At 49.0% G+C, this 21,613-nt stretch overlaps 1 long non-coding RNA gene and 1 pseudogene across 6 annotated transcripts; both read right to left on the bottom strand.

Moving 5' to 3' along the window:
• Nucleotides 1-1,916: 1,916 nt before the first annotated feature.
• LOC147822647 (uncharacterized) lies at nt 1,917-19,938 on the bottom strand. 6 transcript variants are annotated; one of them, XR_015445469.1, is made up of 5 exons: nt 19,667-19,938; nt 9,073-9,145; nt 7,722-8,494; nt 6,821-7,032; nt 1,917-4,066 (listed from the first exon to the last, which is right to left on the bottom strand). It is a non-coding gene; the product is annotated as an uncharacterized LOC147822647 (long non-coding RNA). The 6 variants fall into 6 exon arrangements; XR_015445467.1 differs by lacking the exon at nt 9,073-9,145 and having other exon boundaries at nt 1,917-2,601; nt 3,942-4,066; nt 19,667-19,935; XR_015445471.1 differs by lacking the exon at nt 9,073-9,145 and having other exon boundaries at nt 1,917-2,545; nt 3,942-4,066; nt 19,667-19,934.
• LOC101718752 (regulator of nonsense transcripts 3A pseudogene) lies at nt 15,208-17,165 on the bottom strand (annotated as a pseudogene).
• Nucleotides 19,939-21,613: the final 1,675 nt, after the last annotated feature.

The following is a 21,613-nucleotide window of genomic DNA, read 5'->3' as shown; positions in this document are numbered from 1 at the left end:
AAATGTTATCTATATTAAGGAGCTTTTGTGCATTCCATGACGTCATAGTGAACATCTTTTGTGATTATGTTACATTATTTTCCTCTCATCCTTTTTCATTTTATCTAATATCTTATTCATGTAGACAACTGGCCTCATTAAGACTTCAAAAAGATATTTTTCCATCTCTGAGTGACCTTCTCCAGCTCCCACTTATCTTTTTTTCCCACTCTCAACATTTTGAAAAAGAACCATAATGAGGGGACTACGTTTATCAGATATTAAAGCAAATTATAAAGTAAAGGCATTAAAATAATTAGGTATGGGAGAAGGTCCAGACAGACAGTGATTCAACAAAGAGACGCAATTTAAATAGGAGGTTAATAATACAGGTAGCATTTCAAAATGCCTGGGACAGAGTTACTAGGTAACATCGGGACAGCTAGTTAATCATGGGTGGGAGGAGGAAAGCTGGCTCTTATTCCACTTGGATCCAAGACTTATATATAAAAATCATAAAAGTACTCTTAAAGGGCTGGGGATTTAGCTCAGCGGTTTTGCCGCCTGCCCCGCAAGTGCAAGGACCCGAGTTTGATCCCCGGTACCAAAAAAAAAAGTACTCTTAGAAAGGGCTAACATGCTAGATGTGGTGGTGCACAAATGTAGTTCCAGGTACTCGGGAGCCTGAGGCAAGAGGATCACTCAAGCCCAGGGATTGAGACCTGAATAACATAGTGAGATCCCATATCCAGACAAAAACCAAAACCGAAAAAACCAAACCCAAACAAAACCATAACATTTTAGTAATTCTGAATTGATAAAAGAAATTTGGGAGAGTATCTGCACAAGTCAACACAAAGACCACCAGAGATAAAACACAGGAAAGGATGCCTAATCTTACAGGAAATTATCTTTCACCCCTGAGAGTCTAGACCAAAGGCGGAAGCTCCAGTATGAGTGGTTCAGGCACCTTCCTCTTGCTTCCTGTGCCGTCTCTTGCACGTGGTCTCCTCCACCCAGCCACGGGAGGGCCGCTTTCCGGAAGGGGCAGGGAGAAGGCCAGAGGAAGGGAGGAGACACAAGGGTCTTGTGGCAGGGGCTGCTTCCGCTAATAAATGATCTGAGAAGCCCAGGTCTGCTTTTATCTCACTCGCCACAACTGTCCCTTGGCTGCTTGGGAGTGTGGGGAAGTGCAGGCTGTTTTTTAACTTTCCATTGTATAAAAAGTGCACAAATCATAAATACATGATGGGCTGGATTTCACATGGTGAACGCACATTGTCAGTATCCAGAGAGAGGAATAGGATTGACCTCCTAGCAATTCCCTGCTTGCCCCTTCCCCTCACTACAGAAGGTATTGTTAATAGGTCATATGTGACCAAAGTTGAGTTCATTAAGGAAAAGAGAAGTAAGGCACCAGCAATTTGTCACAACCATTATTTTATATATCTGCCCAGAGACACTCTGATCTTTAACCATTTTCCCAAAATCTTTCATTCTCAGTCTAAGACATTTTATTTTCTCTTCTTAAAATTTTTATTCATTTCAGACGAGGTCTTGCTATGCAATTCAGGTTGGCTGTGAACTCACTATGTGGCCCAGGCTAGCCTTGAACTTGCAGTGATCCTCCTGCCTCAGCCTCTCAAGTGCTGGGATCACAGGTGTGTGCCACCACATGTGGGTGCCACCACATGTGGCTAAGACATTTTCATGTCCTTCACGAGAGAATGGCCAATACTTACACTGTCTGCAATGAGGTGGTCCTCATAGGGTGCTGCCCAGGACCCTGAGTTTGGAGGTCTGTGAATACAGAAACGTCTTAGAATGTCTTTTCAGGGCCTCCATTCCATGAGGGTGGTAAATATGGGGAAAACTTGCAATTCAACTTACATTATTAAGAAGTAAGATACCTCCCAAATAAGATATGTGTGGCCAAGTCTTGGACCAAGAGTCAGAGTTTATTCAGTATTACAGCATGCATATGACATTGGACAGGTTTCCTTGAGGCTGCCACCCTACTGAAACTGAGAGCATTCATCTTGGAGAGAATCCCTGTGGACGTGGGAGACTCTTCAGCATTCCCACAGGACACCAGCTGCTCCCCATGCAACAGAAACTACAAATGCAATAATGTGACAGGGCGCTCAAGAAAGCAAAGCTGTGCAACTTCAGAGAATTCACACTGGAGAAAAAGTGTATGGATGTAGCAGAGAGAAAAGGAGGTATTCAGGCAGTGCTCCCAGCTAAGTCGAAATCTGGGGTTTGGTAGCAGAGAAGCCGCAGAAGAACTTCCGGTCCGAGTTCCACCCTTAGGTGATGTCAGAGAACTCATCTGGGACTAAGCTGGTCGTGGTATGAATATGCAAAACCGTGAGTGTCCTGAACATCAGATCGTTCACCCCGGAGAGAAGCAGTGAGTGCGAGCAGTGTGGAAAATCACCCAGGGATGTCTTGGCGCTTCTTCATCACTGGAGAATTCACAGGCAAGGAGCGCTCGGGTACAGATCTACAGATCGTGGGAAGGCTTTTAGGCAGTCATTAGGCTGCTTCATCTTAGAGAAAAGCTCTGATGAGGAGGAGTGGGAAAAAGTCTCAGTTCTCATTACTGGATTTCAAAGACTCCTAAGGGATATACAGGAAAACTTTCTGGGTGAATTCAGGGTTAATTAAGTACCACACCAAAGCACCAATCTTACTACCAGGCAGGGACTTAAAGTTTGTTTTTTTTAACTTTACACCCATAAGAGCTTCCATTCCTTTCCCTGATGATCTAAAGGATTTTTATTTTTATCTTTAATGCTTCCTCTTTTTTATTCCTTTTAAAAGTTTAAGTTCACCCTACTAGGTATGCAATGCATTTCTATTGAATGAATGACATCATAAGATAGGCTCACATAACTTTCTTATCTCAGGCCTTTGGGGACAGGACCCCATGTGGAGGGAGCACAGGACTGCACTGAGAGGGGCTGGGCTCAGTGGCAGGGTCTGGTGGTCACAATGTCTAAAATCATAGTGACACATCCAAGGCTGGACCTGAAGATCTGATGACCTACGATGGCCACCTCTTTACACTGCTGAAGATTACTCTGAGATGGGAAATGGGGTGGGTGGCTTTTCTAAGGGCTTGAATACAATGAAACCATTTGCATTTGGCAGATACACTCAGAGGATGCCAGGCTAGTCTTTGTTCTGTATTTTAAAGAACAGAGTTTCAAAGAAGAGCCAGGGAAGGGAAGAATCAGGCGCATTTCTTGTCACAGAATCACAAAACAACAGGAAGTCCCACTGAGGGGAAGCTTTCTCCAGTCCTCATTTACCAATTGCTCTCTTGCCTGCCAATCTAACTCCCCTTCCTAGACTCTCAGTCTAAATCTCCCAAAATACATCCTTGCCTCCCACTACCTTAACTCTCCAATTGCGTTAGAAGTGACTCAGGTCTTGTGGATTTCTGGCTCCTGACTTTACTTGGAAAAGACAGAAAGAAAAGGTAGATGGGGGAAAAGGGAGAAGGATGGAGAAGATGGAGAAACTGAGGAGTGCCATACAAGGCAATGAACAGAGGGCCACAAGTCAGGGGACTTTGTTCCCAAGATGATCTAAAACATCATTGAGGCTTACTACACAGGAAGGCCCCACAGTTTGGTTCCAGCTGCATAACCTTCTTCATCTACCACTGAGACCTCAAAACATCCAGCTGTGGATGCTGACCTCTCTCCAGAATTCACCCAACTTCTTGCTCCTTCCATGGCTTCTGGGCCCTTGCATAAGCCCCCCACATCTCAGGCACTGAACCCCTCTGAACTTATTCTCCCTAAAATTCATCACTGACCCCATCTTAGAAGACTCATACTCAGACAACTGGAAACTTCCTGAATATTTTTCTTTCCTTGTCTGTCTAGAGGTTGGGACTGAGAGCTGGGATTGCCCCATAAACTGTGACCAATCCGAGTTGTATTTCTTACCATTCCAGACCACTTTCTCTCATTAGTGCTTGGGTAGATTTTTCACTTGGAACTGTAGCAAGAACCGGAGGGTTCAGGGGAGCGCCATGGGAGAGACCACACAAAGGTTCTGAGAATGCTTCAGGCTGCAAGGAACAGAGATCTGCTTAGAAAACAAAGGCCTTTAACTTATATAGCTGACATGCTGGAAGCTGGTGGTTCCAGGATAGGTACAGTGGCTCAACGATGTCATCAAGGACGTGGATTCCTTCTGTGTCACTCTGTCTCAACAGGCTGGGTTTCCCCTGAGTCTCGTGGCCTCATGGACTCAAGATGCTCCCAGACGTTTCCCCATAGTTCACTGCAGCACTAAGTCTCATGCTTTCTAAGCCAAGTGACAGCAAAGGGGACATGTAATGAGCTTGCTGAAGTGACACACATAGCTGAGGCTGAGCCAGGTGGGCCGTTGGCGGGAGGGCAGCTCTGGGGTTGGCACCTGCTGGGGCTTTTACCAGCTGTGCTCAGGTTGGCCTCTCCTTACCTCTTGCCAGAAACAAGCCTATTTTTCTCTCCATCATAGCTTGTTCTGTTTTCCTTTATTCAAATTTTTTCCCTCAGTGGAATTTTGGGCAGTACACTTATGCACCCAGGCCTTGCTCGCCCTTGTGACATCTTGTCACACACTGTCTATATGATCTCCATTTTGGGTCAAATTTCCCAAAGGGGAAACCTGAACAGTCTGACCGGCTTGATGTTTTTTGAGCCAGATGACTTCAAAAGTAACCAGCCAGCCTACGCTGGGTTCCAACTCAATGAACTGTGCATACACCCTAAAGAGTCCCACGGTACGACAGCCACCAGGGCAACAGGACGGGGGCAGACAGGCAGAGGGGAGCCCAATGGAGCACCAAAGAGAGAAGCAAAAAGACAGGCTCTCTCATGAAGTGGTTCCCTGGAAGTTCAAAGGCCACTGAGGACACCCTGGTCCCAGTGGATGCTACCAGGAATGGAGGAATGTGCTAGACAGTACAAACAAGACCCCCATCCCCAGCCATTCCAGCCAATCCCATGGAGGTTCTGGGCACAGTGGGGCAGAAATGAATCATAATGCCTGGCTTGAAGAATTGAGAGCACAGTTACAGATTCCTGAGTCTGCCATGACTCGAGATTCCCCAGTTCCCACAGCAGAGATTCCAGCGACTGCTGGAGGGAAGCCTACTGTCGCAGGAATGTGACTTTCAGAGGGTGGGAAGTGCTCACTGTGAGACTCTGTCTCTTGGAAACCTTGGTGCAGCTTTGACAGGCTCTAGAAGAGATGGTGGAGGTGGAACTATTTCAAGATGGCCCCATGACCCAGCCAGACTGGACTGGTGGTTCCAGCAAGTGGAATGAAAAGTCCTGCAATGGGAAACTAGAACTGCTGACAATAAAGGTAGGGCAGACCTGGACTTGAACCCTGGCTCCTGTACTCATTAGCTGTGTGGCTTCGAGCAAGTGATTGAACTTCTTTGCATCTTATTTCCTTCATTTGTAACACAAGGACAGAAACACTGCTGTCTCAAAGGGCTGAGGGGAAGATTAAATGAGATCCTGCATGTGACATGTGGCACAGGGGACATTACATGCATGCTGGTTACTAGTGTAACTCACTAACTGGCTTCCTGGCTTTTCTGGTTGGGAGCTCAAGTGCTGTTCTTGTGGGGAGTCTGGCTGGGGAATGGAACAGGGGCTGACTTGACTTTACAGCTTTCCATCGAGACCTGATATCTCTCTCTTTCTTTCTCTGACCTGGTTTCTTGAGCAATTTCCTGAAAGCCTTTGAGAGGTGTTTGCCAGCTCCCTGGGAGGGGCTGGTGTAGGGTCACCCTTTGCTCCTCTAACAGCTTTCACTCTATTATGGGCTTTGATCTCTTTACCTGTTTTTCTCATTTCTTATCTGCTGTGCCCTCTGGCCAGTCGTTGCTGGAGCAATTTAAGAGAATATTCTGGAGACTCAGACCAGCTGTCTCCTGGGGCCCAGATAACTATGTGAGCATGTGGCCTCTGCTAAGACAACAATGGCAGCTGGTGGGCCCACCCTCCCTCCTCTCAACACCCAAGCGTGGACCTGCCGCCTGCCCCGCAAGTCCAAGTGATCTGGGGATTTAGCTCAGTGGCGCCGTGCCTGCCTTGAGAGTACAAGATCCTGAGTTCAATACCAGGTACAGGAGTGGAGGAGGTTGGGGGGAGGTGACTGTTATCAACTTACTGTCCTGCCAAGCATAGGTCTGGCTTATTTGCTTTAAAGTAAGTTAGAAGAGAGCTCCAAGGGACATAAAATCCTGAATTCAGACACAGAATTTGTCCCTATTTTTCAGGGAAGACAGAGATTTTGTAACTAACAAGAGGAAAGAGGCCTTTCCTGTACTTCCTGTGTGGCACCCAGAACTTAGCCATAGGCCAAAGGGATGAAGTCACGAGGTGGAGGGGGACACAGTACAGTTATTCATCTCTGACCTCAGGTTCTATCTGCTAGCTCCTGATGGCTTTGTTACTAGATAGCAGTTATCCACTCAGGAGGTGCTCTGGGAATACCTCTCCTGCCAGAGGCTAAGCTACGCACTGCAGCAGCGACAAGCGAAGACACAGGCCCTGCTCTCAGAGCTCCAGGTGGTCCCTGAGGCATGCTCACTTAACCAGCACCTCTGCAACAGTACAGATTATTGCTTCTTCCCAGCCTGTCCTCTCCCCATGGACTCTCCCAGGCCCAGAGAAATTCGTGCTGACTGGCAACATCTCCATGCACGGCTGAGGCGTTGAGAACCAGGCCTCTGCCACCTTCTAGGGCTTCAGGGCTACTCTGGCTGGCCTGCCGGGGGTGGGGGCTGGGGAGAAAGGGGTGACAGTAAGAACAAGGTCACCTTTCTCCTTGTGTGACCTTGAAGAGAATGAGGGACAAGCATCCCAGAAAGAGGCAGGCTGCATCTTCGTCAAAGGCAAATGCCCTGAAGCATCTGCTTGGTCTGCCGTGTCCACAGCTGTGGAGACAGCCTCGTCCCAGGGTGTGTCGTGCTCAGAGGTGCTGTGGAGAATCCAAATGACCCAATGCAGTTCCTCTGCAAGGAGCTTAAATCTGTTGGAGAAGAAAAAGGCATAACCAGGTCATGGAGGAAGAGAGCATGATGGGGGTGTCAAGCAAGTTTTTCAGGCAGTGAATTCTCCCAGGGTCCTAGGAAGGCTTCAGGGAAGCGGGGGAATCTGGGCACCTTGAAGGATGGGAGGTGGCCAGGGCCACGATCCATGGCCACCACCACCTGCGCCCTGACCCGGGCGCTTGGCATCCTGTCTGAACTGCAGATTCACCCAGGGCCTTCCCTCCTCAACCTGAAGTCATCAAGGAAGGGACAGCTGGAGGCTGGACAGTCTGTGCACACACAGAGATCTGTGTGCCAGACACAGAGGCTTGTGACTCTCATTTCCCACCGTGTCACGGCAGTGCGAGGCCAGGATCTGGTCACGCTTTGTGCTGAGAAAGATTCTGCCTTTGGGGACATGCAGATGCTAAACCCAACCTCCCTCCCCTGGCGCGGTGCACATGGCCAAACATTTGGACAGGATTCTGGCAGAAAATCAAAGAACTCATATAGCAGGGGAAATCTTTGAATATTATGAATAGGGGAAATTTCCATTCATCCCATAATTCATACTAGAGAGACTCCCTCTGAATGGCTTCCATAGAGGAAGCTCCTTGGCTGAAGAGGAGCAGGCACAGAAAGGAGAAAATCACAGGGCAGAGAGAGCATGCAATAAGCCTGAACCTACGTCACAGGCCCTCGTGTACATCCCAATGTACGGCATGAGGTGCATAGTCCTTTGAATGTGATGAATTGGGGGTGGTGATCGTTTGAGGAGAAATCAGCCCTTATTCATCGCTGAGGTTCCGGCTGGAGAGCGGGCGGACGATTGTCACAGATGACGAAGCTCCGGGGGCGCCCCCATCTCTGACAGGGAGACCAGGGAGGGGGCTGAGGACATGGTGTGTGTGGGGCTCAGAGCACTCGTGACTTCAGATGTTCACCCGACAGGGCTGTGACGAAGGCAGCGAATGCAGGAAACGGCCTTGTCAGCACTTAAGACTTTTAGCGGCAGGAATGGAGAGGAGGAAGATTCTGGCTGTGAGGAATGCAGATTCCTAGGGGACAGTGTGTCCAGAACAGGCAGTCCTGCATGTGTGATGCTTGGGGACTACCGGCAGAGGTGCCGATCCTGTGCAGAAGGAGGCAAGAGTCAGGCTCTGCAGCTCTCGAATTTTCCTTTTCCATAGGGCTCCCAAGTTTGCATCATCTTTCTCTTCCTTCTTCCCTCGGTCAAGTCTGGGTCAGTTTCTTGCCTTTACCCCAAGGGGTATCCTGGCCCCAGCATCTTCATGTGCTCTGGTGGCCTGTGATGGGCATGAGGCCTCCTGTGCCCTCTGCATTGTGACTCCTGCCCACACATCCAGATGCTGCCAGTGGCTGACTTATTCATTCATTCATCCGTTCCATGCACATCTTCAGAACGTCCTCCCTCTACCCCGTGCCTTGTCCTTATCTGTGCTGGGATGCAGAACAGGCAAGGAGGACGTGTCAGTGACAAATGACTTGGGCAACCTAGGGGAGCAGATCAGGGTTGGGGAACAAACAGCAGCTTTGGGATTATAAGGGTGTCCTGACCCTAAGTTCCAGAGGGGAGCTCAGGCAGGAGAAGGCAGGGAGGGAGGGAGGAAGAACTGACCAGTGGCTGCCTCCTTTGAGCTGATACATGGTTTCTCACAGCAATTCTGCCAGTTTGGTAGGAAACAAGCTACATGTGGCATGAAGAGGTGGCAGAGCCAGGATTTAAGGGCAGGTCTGTCTCATGCCAAATCCCATGGAATTCCCACCACCAGACAGAGATGGTCCTTTAGCCACAGCGTTCCAGAGACATGCGGGACAGTGGGGGGCGCCTGGGGAATGCGAGGGCAAGAGGAGGGAAGGAGAGAAACAGAGCGGGAACAGAGCATGCTCGCTCATTCTTTCAACTTCGCATGCGTGCACCCTTCACTGCACTCACAAGCTTGGAGTAAAGGGCACTGTGCTAGGAATTGGGAGGCAAGTGGATAAGACTCACAAGAGCCAAATGTGGTCATGCACACCTGTAACCCCAGCATTCTGGGGGGCTGAGGCAGGAGAATCGTAAGTTCAAGTCCAGCCTGCACAACTTAGCCACTAAGGAAATAGAAAATAGGAAAATGAAAAGAACTGGGGGTACAGCTCAGTGCGGAGGCCCTGGGTTCAATCGTTAAGTACAGGAAAGAGAAAGAAAGAAGAGAAAGAAAGAAAGAAAGAGAAATAAAGAAAAAGAAAGAGAGAGAGAGAGAGAAAGACGTTGTCCCTGCCCTCAGGAGCTCCATTCTAGAAGGGAGTCGGACGTTCAGTGGGCAGTGTTTTGCAATGGGAAGCGCTGGGCCCCACAGAAGCTCAGGAGAGCACACAGCCAGACTCTTGGGAGTCGACTGAGGGAGATTTCTGGGAAGCGGTGACATGTTGAGACACTCTGCGGGGCGGGCGGGAAGACCTGCTGCTGCAGGGTGGAGGGGCGGGGAGGAGGCCCTGCGAAGTTGGCAGCTGAGGGTGTCAGGCTGCAGGCACGGCCTGGGCAGCTCAGTCGTTTTTCTCTAGAAGCCCAGGGCTAAGAAACAAGAGCAGATCTGTGCACAGATTCGTCAGACTCAGGCAGATGTGGTCCAAGAGTGAGCGCGTGTTTTGTCTCTCTTTTCCTCACAAACCAAGGTTTTCAATAAGTGCAATTGACACGCTAAGTGATAATATGGGAGGGACAAGGGGCGACCTCGATAGAGGTGCTAGTTCCTCTTGTGGGAGGACCGGGTCTGGGCAGGAAGGGCAGCAGTCTTGGCTGTAGGCTCCCAGGGGCTTGGGGTTCATTCGTGGGCAAACATCTCCCCCTGGTGGCCATGAGCGTCATTGCCTTGGAGAGCCCGGAGGGTGGGGGCTGCGCGCGGCAAGGACTGAGACCTTCTCTGTCTTCATCTGAAATCCGGGGGAAAGCAGGGTCGGGGCTGCGAGGAGCTTGCGGACCCCAGGAGATCCCCGACTCCCTTTTGGAAAGAGGATCACTGGGGGAATGTGTATATACACATATACACCCGCAAGGTTAGAAAAAGTATCCAAGAGATACTTAAATATAGATTTAAAAAAATCTTTTCATTTTATTATGTACAGTATTTTAAATTTTCTTTTTTTGTTGTTTTTTGAGGCAGGGTCTAGGTATGTAGTTCAGACTGGCCTTGAAACTATGGCAATCCTGCTGCCTCAGCCTCCTAAGTGCTGGGATTACAGGCATGCACCCCTATGCCTGGCTTAAAAATCTCTATTTCAGGCATTTCTGTCTTTCTTTCTTTCTTTGCCATCCTGGGAACTGAACCCAGAGCCTTATACATGCTTGGTGAATGCTCTAGCACTGAGCTATACCCTAGTGACACCTCCCTTTTATTATTTGAGCAGAACCTTGCTAAATTGCCCAGGCTGGCCTAGAACTTGAGATCCTCCTGCCTCAGCCCCCGGGTAGTGGGGATTACAGCTGTGCCCCACCACACCTGGGACATGCATTACTTCTGCTGACTCAAGGAAACATGTTGTTTTAAAAAGAGCAGAAGTTACAGGAAAGTGGCCCCAGAGCAGCCCCAGGTGGAGGCCAGTGACTGATGTGTGTGCTGAGGGGCAGCTGCGGCTCCTGACCAAACCCAGACGGTCACCAAGCCACCCCGAGAGGCTTGTCTGGGGTCCAGGCTCCCTGAGGAATGCTGGCCATATCCTGGGAAGGTTTCCGAACCTTTCTGTCTCCAGTGTGCCAGTTACCAGGAAGATAAAATAAACTAGAAAAAGGTGTTTTTGTGAGCCGGGTGTGGTGGTATACACCTATAATCCCAGCACTTGGGAGGCTGAGGCAGGAGGATCATGAATTTGAGGCCAGCTTGGGCTACTTAGTGAGTTTAAGGCTGGCCTGGACATAGTGAGATCCTGTCTCAAAACAAAATAAAAATGTGCTTTGTAAAAATGCCACACAACACACACACACACACACACACTCCACTGGCAGAGCCTCAGTCACACCTGCAGCCCCGGAGGCTGAGCCTGGCTTTGGTGGCTGAGCCATGTCAGTCTCCGACAGGAAGTCGCTGGGTGACACTCACCACTCAGCCCTTCAGAAGGTGCCCTGGGTGTGACTTCTCTGCCAGGGGCACACAGAGAACCGGGCTTGTCCTTTTCCATCACGTCACCTGCAGTGACGCTGGGGCAGGCACAGTAAAAGGCCAGGGAGTGTCACCTCATGCCCTGATTGCTGCTGGTCCAGTCCCGGGGCGCGTGCCAGGGTGGACTGATGGTCCTTTGCGACCCACCAGCCACCTGAGCCCTAGTAAAGAGCCCAAGTGATTCATATGTGACTGACACTGCCAGGGCTCTGGCCTGGCGCGCCCTTCCCACCCCTCGGCCCTCAGGCAGTGGCTCACATGTCTCTGCAGTGTCTCTTGACTTCTGAACCTGGTGGCCAACGGGTGTGACTAAGAGTCACGGGATATCTGCAGGGGCCCAGCAGGGGCCTGTGCACGTGAATGAGCCCTTGTGAGTTCCTGATGGGTCACGAGCCTGGCCTGGCAAAGGTCTTCCCAGGGCCCTGGGCTCACTGGCTTCTCCTGGCAAGGAGGAAATGCCCTCGGAAGGCGCTGCCAGCCTCCCCTGTCCAGCGACAGCCATTTGTTGGTGAGAATGGCACGCTCAGCCCCCGACAGGCCTGTCCTGTGGCTCTCTATGGGCAGGGTCTGCTGGGACACTGGCCGCATGTGCAGTGCACCGAGGGGTCTCACCGCACCTCTGAGTCTGCTCTCAGAAAGGGGAAGTCACCACTCAGCTTCTCTGCTGCCAGGGAAGGGACAGGAACATTCCGAGGCGGTTCCTAGTTTGGTGCCTGTGTGAAGTCATTCACAGGAGCCTCTTTCAGAAAGTCACTGATGGGAGGCGAATTCCTTGTTCTCAGTCCTTAAGTCAGAAAATCCAAATATGATCCTGTGCGAAAATGGCCAGCAAAAAAGCCATGCCTGCCACAGGGGATAACTACATACACTAGAGCGTAGAGCACACAAATGACAAGTGATGCTGTAGAATATTGAATGGTCATGTCTTTTTTTTTGAGATGGAGATCTCAGCTGAGCATGGTGGTGCATGCCTGTAATTCCAGCACTTGGGAGGCTGGGGCAGGAGGATTGCCATGAGTGTGAGGCCAGCCTGGGTTACACAGTGAGTTCAAGGTCAGCCTGAGCTACATAGTGAGACCCTGTTTCAAAAAGAAAGAGGATTGGGGATTTAGCTCAGTGGTTCCACCATCTGTCTCGAAAGCACAAGGTCTCGAGTTCGACACCTGATACCAAAAACAAGGAAAAAAAAAAAGAGTGTGTGTCATATGACTATTGAAATTTAAATTAGGGAGAAGCTTGGCTTATGTGGAGTCTGCTAGCTAACTGGAGTTTTTTTCCAGACCACTATTTGTTCAATGTTGGTTTGGGGGATCTTTCTGAAACAAATCACATCCTCTGGTGTCTTGTTGGTGCTTGAGATGCTTTTTTAATTTATATGGAAAAATGTTTAAGTGTTTTTCACTTTTGTTTTGGTTGAGGTCTACTGTATTTGAATATTATTGTAGCTTTTTTCCCCTTGCATTGTTCTTCTTTGAATGGTTTTAATTTTTTATGTGTGTGTTTGATAATAAAGTTTAAAAAGAGAGAGAGAGAGAGAGAGAGAGAGAGAGAGAGTGTCTCACTATGTTGCCCAGGCTGGTTTCAAAGTCCTGGGCTGAAGTGATCCTCCTGCCTCAGCCTCCTGAGTGCTAAGACTAGAGGCAAGTGTCACTGTACCTAGGAATCACACCTTTTTTTAAAAAGCAGGTTATTAAATATTATGTATATAGTGAGATTTTAAGTCACTTTCCTTTTCCTTTTTAGGCATATTTGTATTTTCATATACAAGGAAAGTCCCTTGACTTAGTCTACAAATCTGGCGAGGATGAGGAAAGAGCAGGGGACTGAGGTGACAGGTGGGAAACAGCCGGGGAAGGGGACAGGCTGGGAGGAGAGACTTGAGCTCTGCTGGCCCCACAGGTGAGGCTGTGGCTGCCCACAGGTTGTGGGCAAATGACTGTAAGGGCAGGGCTGGTGGGGGGCATCTGGCCTTTTAGGGTAGGGAGGAAGCAGGAGCAGCCCTGGGCAGGTCTGAGGCTGCCAGCAGGGTACCCGGCCTGGGCGGGAAGGTGAAGGCTGGGGCAAGGGACAGACAGGGCAGAGCTGGGCTGCAGGTGATGGTCCTCGTGCTGGACAAAGACCCGTATGGTAACTTTCATGTGTCAGCTCTCTGCTGTTTACAAGTAACTTCCTGCCTGTTTTTTTTTTTCTTGGCAGTTCTGGGGATTGAATCCAAGGCTTTTGCACTGAGCTACATCTCCAGTCCTTTTTGATTTATTTAGAGTCTCACCATGTGCCCCCCCCGGCCCCGCCACTTTTTTTTTGGTACTGGGGATCCGACTCAGGTCCTTGCACTGTCGAGGCAGGTGCGGCGCCGCTGAGCTAAATCCAGGGCCCGGCACTTCTTATCTGTTATTTTATTTGACAGTTACAGATTCTCAGAGGTTAAAGGACTTGCTGGTGAGGCCACAGCGAGTCTGAGGGAGCCAGGGCCTGACCCAGTTGGTTCCGGGACCACGGAGCTGTACTTGAGCGGGCAGTGAAGACGGAGAAAGGCCTGAGCTAAGGATCCTAAAATCACTTAACAACTGGGTGCTCTCAAAACCCAAGGACCACAACAGATGTGGGACCCACGCCGGCCCCTGGACTGGTTCCAAGGAGTTGAGCGAGGGGGCTGGGTGGCCAAGGTGGCTGGCAGGGCACTTGGGCCCAGCACAGCAGCTGCTTATTGACCAGTCCAGAAGCATCTCAACAGCTCACCCACCCACCCACCCACCCACCAGTTCTGGTAGGCACAGGATGAAGGTCATCCTGCCCCGGCCTCCTCTACCTCGGTGTCACTTGGACCCCAACACTAACAAGAGATGCTAGAAACAGTCCAGTGTGTCAGTTATTTCAGTGTGGCAGATTTTTGGTCAAACCACACTCCAAGGAGAAGGAACTCAATGTCCCCCTGATGTAGGCTTCCAGGGACACATCCAAGTCCGTGAAGTCACTCTTGGTTCCTCTGCTCACGCAGAGCTCAGTGGGGGTTTCGAATGGGAAGCAGGAGCCCACGGTGTTTTCATCTGGCTTTGCCAGGGGTGTTTATAGCCTCCATATGAAGGAATGGACTCACTGCTCAGGATTCTGAGGTAGCAGTGATGTCATGCGACCTCTGGGATGGCCGGAGACCCTTGGGAAGGGTCTGATCTCTTATTCTCAGCCCCCCGGAGCAGGCCATCCACTGTGCACCCCACAAAGGGCCCTGATGTTCCACGGGGCTCCCTTCCAATCCCGAGCGTAGGCTGGTGAGGGATTGAAGGAAAGCTTATTGCCAATGAAAGTCTTTGTGAACCATGTCATGAGTGCGGGCTCCCTGAAAACCTACCGGATGGCATTCAGAAGAGCTTAATATTGTGCACAGCACCAACTCTTCAGGAGTGGGGGCCATGCAGGCACCTGTGGGTGAGGAGAGGTCTGCACTTTCTCTAGTGTCCTCCATTATCCTTGGGACCTCTTGGAGTGTTAAGGTCCTAGGCCAGAGTGGTGGACACACTCGACTCCATAGTCTGCAGCTGGGATGTTCCCTCCTATCTTTGACACCTGAAGCTGGGGTCCTGCTTCTTACCGCAGCTCCAAGGGCCGAGGCTCTGAGGGCCACCGCTGGACAAAGGCACCACAGGCTGAGGCAAGTGATACTGGTAACTCTTCCCCGCCCCCCCAGATTCCTACCTGATTTAATAAGAGAATTTGTTTAGAAACAGTGGTTGTGAGCCTGCAGAAGCACAGTGCCCACTCAGGGTGCAGACAGGTGGATTACAGGGCCCTACTTCCTGGGCGCTCCCTTCCGAGTGCCAGGCTGCAGGCCCCTTCCTGCTCCCTGGCAGGGCTCTCTGCTGTCCCCACAGGGACGCCCCTGTCCTGGCTCTCCTTCTTCCCTCTGTCTTGGGTGAATCCCTCCCCTCCATCTCAGCTCATCTTCATTCCTTCTAGGAAACCTGTCAAACTCAGAGTGACCACTGTGCTTTCTAACATCATCTGAGTAGCGGCATTCTGGTGTTTCAGGTCCTTGGATTCTTCTCTCCATGTCCCTCTGCTCTTTGTCATTGCCATCCTGGGACTTCTCCCTGTGCACCCCTATCGGGCTCTCTGAAGGCCTGGCTCTCACGAAGGTGCAGGGGGCACAGGTTTCCTGTTTTCCATCTCCAATGCTGACTTCCTTGCCTCTTTCTTTTTGTTTTTCTGTGTCTGGTTCCTCTTCCTTTTCTCATTTCTTAAGAAGCTTTATCCTGGCCGGGGATTTAGCTCAGTGGTTCCGGTGCCTGCCTCGAAAGTGCAAGGTCCCAAGTTCGATCCCCAGTACCAAAAAAAAAAAAAAAAAAAAAAGCTTTATCCTCACTCCTGTCTCAATAGTTGTCTTTTGTTCATCTGCCTCTTTCCTCCTGTATCTTTCTTCTTCTCATCTTTTTCTTTTTTCTTCCTCCTGCAAGCATTTCTTTTCTAACTCCCTCCTCCTTCGTTCTTCTCACTTCTCAAATTCTCTGCTTTTCTAATTTTCGGTTTTTAATATAGTCCAAAAGAGGTGTGGTTCTTCTAGCAACAAGTTCTCTCATCTTTGCCTCTATCTCTCCCAGAAGAGTTTCAGGGTTGGCACTGGTTCTCTCTTCTTCCATGCTGTAAATTTCTAAAAACTATTTATACTCTGGATCGTCTTCGATGCTCCCCATCTTGGTGTCTCTCTTCTTCGGCTTCCTCCTGACTATCTCTGGAATGGGGCAAACTCTACCACAACAGGATATTCCAGGCCTTTACTACTCATGAAGACATACCCATCAAAATGATCTATGAACAGAAGGATGTCATCAGGATTCCTAAAATTAATGTATGCTCTTGAGTAGAGATGAGGATAAAGGCTGTGGTCTGCACTGGCCACCTCGAAGTGGTCGTGAGTGGGCAGTGGGCACAGCTGCTCCTCCAGCTGCTCCTTCGTGAGGCTGGGGGGCAGCTGCCATAGGACCACCTGGGGCAAAACCGGCCAGTCACCCAGCCCACCTCCGCTCCTGTGCCCCGGCAGCCTGGAACCGCGCCCCGCCCCGATACCGGGAACTCTTGCGCTCACTGCATAGGTGCCATTTGTTCCAGAGAACTTCCTGTTCTGGAGATAATGAAGAACATCGAGAGCTCTAAAGGAAAGCAGGATTATTTGCTTTTTTTCTTTTAATAAAGTGTCTTGCTAGACTCTCCCTACCCTCTGCAGTATATCTCTTTAAAATTAGTTTCTGGAGCTGGGGTTGCAGCTCAATGGTAGAGTACTTGCTGGGTGTGCACTAAGCCCTGGTTTTATCCCCAGCGCCAAAAAAAATGAAGTACAGAGAAAGTCTTTTTATAATTCTATTTCCCAGAGATGGTTTAAATTTGAATCTTCCAATTCAAAGAAATTATTTTTTCAGTATTAGAAACTGAGCCCAGGGCCTTTGTACTGAGCTACATCCCTAGACTATTTTTCTTATTTTAAAACAGGGTCTCGCTAAGTTGCTAAGTTGCCCAGGCTGGGCTCGAACTTGTGATCCTCCTGCCTCAGCCTCTCAGAGTGCTGGGATGACAGGCCTGAGCCACCATGCCTAGCTCGATTCAACTTTTTTGTTTTTGGTACTGGGGATTGAACTCGGGTCCCTGCACTTGCACAGCAGGTGGCGAAACCACTGAGCTAAATCCCCAGCCCTTGATTCAACTTTTGATAAAAGTCATAGTTTAAAAAATCAAATAGCTTTATTATAAAGGAAATGTAATTTAGATATATTGATACCATGACGATATTTTCTAGATTTTTCTATGAATGTCCTTATTTAAAATACTCTGTCTCGTTTTCTCAAGAGCCATTAAAACAGTCCAGAAAGCTGAGGATTTAGCTCAGTGGTTTGGTACCAAAAAAAAAAAAAAAATCCAGAAATTCCAGCTTTTTGGAATCTAAACTACCTGTCCCCAGCAGCCTCTAAATGGGACATTACCCACATTCTCAGGTAGACTCCTTGTAGTTTTCTTATTTACATATTTTGGTGGTACTGGGGATTGAGCCCAGGACTTTTGTATTGAGCTACATTCCCAGCCCTTGTATGTATATATGCATGTATGTATATATGTATTTTTTGAGATAGGATCTCCCTGAGTCACTAAATTGCTCAGGCTGGGTTCCAACCTGAGATTCTTCTGCTTCAGCCTCCCAGGGGGCAGGGATTACAGAAATGCACCACCACACCTGGCCTTATTAATTAGTTTTTTATTGCTGTGTAAGATTGCCCTGAAACTTCGCAGCTTAAAGCGACACTCGCATGATCTCACACAGTTCCCTGAGTCGGTCGCCTGGGAGTGGCTCAAGCTGGGCAGTGCCAGCTCAGGGTTCCTGCTGAGGTTGAGGCCAAGTTGTCCGCTGAGCCCAAGAATTTTTTTAAACTTTGGATTTGTGTCCCCAGAGATAACAGTTCTGCTAAGAACATAGTGTAGAAAGATAACAAGCCTCAGGGCCTTGGGGACTGTGTCTTTCAGCAAGAAGGCTCAGTACTGTAGACAGAAATGTCAAGAACATTAATAGATAAGGAGGTGTGGCAGTTTGGAGTTGGGCAGGAAACATGCAACCTCAGTGGCACAGGCCTGCAATCCCATTTTAGCAAGACCTTGTCTCAAAATAAAATAAAGGGCTGGGGGTATAGCTCGGTGGTAGAGAGCTTGCTAGCATGTGCAAGGCCCTAGTTCCATCCCCAGTAATTGCAAAAAACAAAACCCCAAGATAGAAAACCTGCACTTAAATCTGTACCGGGAAAGGTGAATATGTATTTTTCTGTAGAAAATGGCTAAAATTGGTTTAAATAATGACCTCAAGGAAGCCCACTCAGATGAAATGAAATCAAGAGGTGGGGAACCCCCCCCCAGGTCTGGAGATCATCCAATGACTGATTTATGCCCCAAGATAAACTACAGTGGTCCTCTGGGTCACGAACTTAATTGTTTCTGTGATTCTGGCTGCAAACTGAATTAGATGAGAACTGAATCAAATGTACAAGAGCTAAGAGAAAAAAGGTGTTGGGTCAAAACTGATCTGGTGTTAGTTTTCTTTGGAAGCCCATACTGTCCCTGTTTTCCCAGATCAGCTCTTCTCCTCCCCAGGGTTCTGTGTCACTGACTTCTCTCTCTGTCATCCTCTAGCAGGAATGCCACACCTTTCATGCCCAGGCTGCACTCCTGCGCCAGAGCTCCCCCCTGGGCTCCTTGCTGTGCCTCTCTGGGCTCAGCCACCTGGGCAGAGCACGCTAAATGGAATGCCAAGGGCATTCTGCTGCTGGGTGATTCCCGGGCAGAGTCCCTTCCCACAATGGTCCTGTTCTTCCACCTTCACTGTCAGAATTCTGTCCTGCATTCAAGGAACCCAGGGGATCAGGGACATGGCCCCTCTCATTGCTGCTGCCACTCTTGACTGTGAGAGTCCCCAGAGAGGCGTGCTTGTGCCACAGGATGGTCACGTTTCACAGAAATGCCTCATGAGCTCCAGTATTTTGCAGACTTCTTGAATCACACTGAATATATTTTTTGAGGCCATACTCTTTTTTGTTTGTTTTGTTTTTGCTTTGGTACTGGGAATCGAACTCGGGACCTTCTGCTTTCGAGGCAGGCAGTGGAATCACTGAGCTAAATCCCCAGCCTCTCAATATATTTTTTAAAATTAAAAAACACTTGATTTTGGAAATCTTCAGTCCCACTAAAGTAGGGAGATTACAATAGCACAACAAACTCTCACACCCTTCACCCAGCTCCAGTAAGAATTCACTTGCTGCCACCCTTGTATCCCCCTGGCTACAGATGGAATATTTTAAAGCAAATGTCAGATACTATACCTTTGTTCCCCTGATGAATAACCTACTGCGCATCTCTAGCAGAGAAGGATTAAAATAATAATTTACATCAAACAGAATTCAAATGTGCACAATAGTTTAGTCACCTCTGTGGATGTAACATGGCCAGCTCCAACAATGATCAGCAACTGGACACTAATTTACTTTCACCTATAGGCTCCCCTTCCCTCTCCAACACTGTTTTCCCACCCTCTTTTTGCAGTACTGGGAACTGAACCCAGGGCCTTCCCGCACTAACAAGTGCATTATGTGTCTCTATGGCTCTTTTTCTTTATTTTTAAATTCTTTTGTGTGGTACTAGGGATTGAACTCAGAACCTTTGCACTGAGCCTTAATCTCTTTTTAAATTTTTGAGACAGGGTCTTGGTATGTCGCTAAATTGGCCAGACTGGGCTCAAACTTGTGATCCTCCTGCTTCAGCCTCCCAGAGTACTGGGATTGTTGGTGGGACCCGGCTGGCGCCGAGGCGGGGCTACAGCAACACCCCTCCTTTCCGTGGCGGTCACCGCCCCCTCGCGGGTCCCTGGGGACCGGCCACTCTCGCATCCAACTCGGGGTTAGAGGCCGCGGTAGCCCAAGAGGTGGTTTACCGTACGCCAGAAAATGCTCACCGTCTGAAGGGCGAGTCGGACTGCTCGCCCTGTCCGCGGAGCCCGCCTGTGGCCTGCAGAGGCCAACGCTAACGAGCAGCGGCTCGGCCGTCCTGGAGCGCAGCCGGCTTCCTCCCAACTACAACTCCCAGAGTCCTCAGCGGCAAACCGGTTACCGCGGAGACCGGCCTGGCTCGCGACGCAGCATTGCGATCGTTGGTGGTTTGAGCCTCCAAGTTGCCGTGCGCAGATTGGCGTGGCGTGGCCACCTGCATGGCTTCAAAACTGGCTGTTTACGCTCTCCCCCCGCGAACTCTTACCTGTGGAGGGCAGAGGCCGGAAAATTTGACCAGTCTGTAGGTAGGCCAAACTACATCTCCCAGAATGCTCCGGGACGCGTTACTTCCGGTTGCGTTCAACGTGTTCCCATAGAGACCAGTCTCAGTGTTTTTGGGCCGCTGAAGCCCCGGGGAATAGAGGAGCAGGAGTCAGAGAAGAAGTATAGAGAAAGACAGGATGGTTATTTTGCTTATAAAGCAACGTCGGAGGGCATGTCCCCTAATTTACCTTTTCTGTTTCTATGGATGCTGAGAGCCTGCGCGAGTGGCGCACAGCCCTCTAGGAAGTGCATGAGACACTGCCCCAAGTACTATGGGAAATGTAGTCATTGATTACCCACCACAACCTCTAGCACTTGCTTTCAGCCAGACACACAGACAGGGGACCCAACTCTTCCACTCCCATCTTGAACACTCAGACATAGATTTTGCCTCCTACATATTTAAAAAAGCTGTCTCTTTCATTCCATGCTCACCCTCATTCACCTTCATTCTGCATTTCAGACTTTGTACTTTTCCTAAATGGAGCCTGTATCTGATTAGCTTGTCCTCAGTCGTCTTCCTGATAACTGTATTCTACATACTCTCACTAAAGTAATCTGTCCCTGCTCTGCTTAAGGCTCTTCAGTGTCTAACAGAATCAAGTTAACAGTCCTAGACTGGCGTATATATTAGACCTTTATCTACGGTCTCTATTCTCATACAGAAGAATTACAAATTGTTTCTCACCTTGTGATTGATTCCTTAAAGCCATTCAGGTTTTAAAGTGCAGAGCTCAATTTCCTGCTTTAACAGTCACACCCCAAAAAGAATGATAAATTCCCAATGACTGAATTTGCAAGAGATACCTATGTTAGAAGTGGCGGTACACGCTTGTAATCCCAGCTGATTGGGAGGCCAAGGCAGGAGGAAACGTGTTTGAGGCTAGCCTGGACAATTCAGCTAGACCTTGTGTTGAAGAGAATAAAGAGCTGTGGGTGTAGCTCAGTGGCGGAGTGCTTGCCTAAGCTGGAGGAGATTCTGGGTTCAGTTCTTAGAAGAGGGGTTCGGTATCACAAACCTTTATTGACTCTAAATGTAAGAAATGGGTTAAATTTATACACACAACACTTTGAATGTCTAACATCTACAATTAGTCCTAATCCAAAGAGTAAATCTGCACTGAGCCTTGAGACAGGATAAAGCCTACCCAAGGCCTAGATAAGAATGAATTATTAGAATACAGAAAGATAGATAGGACCAGGGATTTAGCTCAGTGCTTCCAGCACCTGCCTCGCAAGCGCAAGGTCCCAAGTTCGATCCCCGGTGCCAAAAAAACCCCCACGAAAAACAAAAAACAAAAAAGAATACAGAAAGATAAATGATGTGTTGCTCACTTCAAAGCATCAGGAACTTTCCCTTTGAAGTGGAAATAGTTGGCACACAGAGCATTTCCACTGGCTTTTAACTTCAGTAGGAAGAATGCTCTATATCACCAATGTAGAGAATTCTTCAACTGATAACACAGTTTAGATAGAAGTCATATCAAAAGTATGTAGTCTGTTCTTAACATTTAAAAGCAGAGTTTCCTCCCCCATAATTTATTTAATTTCTTTGGTTTTGGTTTTTAAAACATGAAATTTTTTCTTTT

The sequence above is a fragment of the Heterocephalus glaber genome, unplaced genomic scaffold (assembly GCF_053883595.1).
Source record: "Heterocephalus glaber isolate CG9 unplaced genomic scaffold, H.glaber_assembly_v1.0 deba00001610, whole genome shotgun sequence".
Taxonomy (NCBI): domain Eukaryota; kingdom Metazoa; phylum Chordata; class Mammalia; order Rodentia; family Bathyergidae; genus Heterocephalus; species Heterocephalus glaber.
Note: the sequence above shows the minus strand (reverse complement) of the source record. Positions and strands in the feature narration are given on the sequence as shown.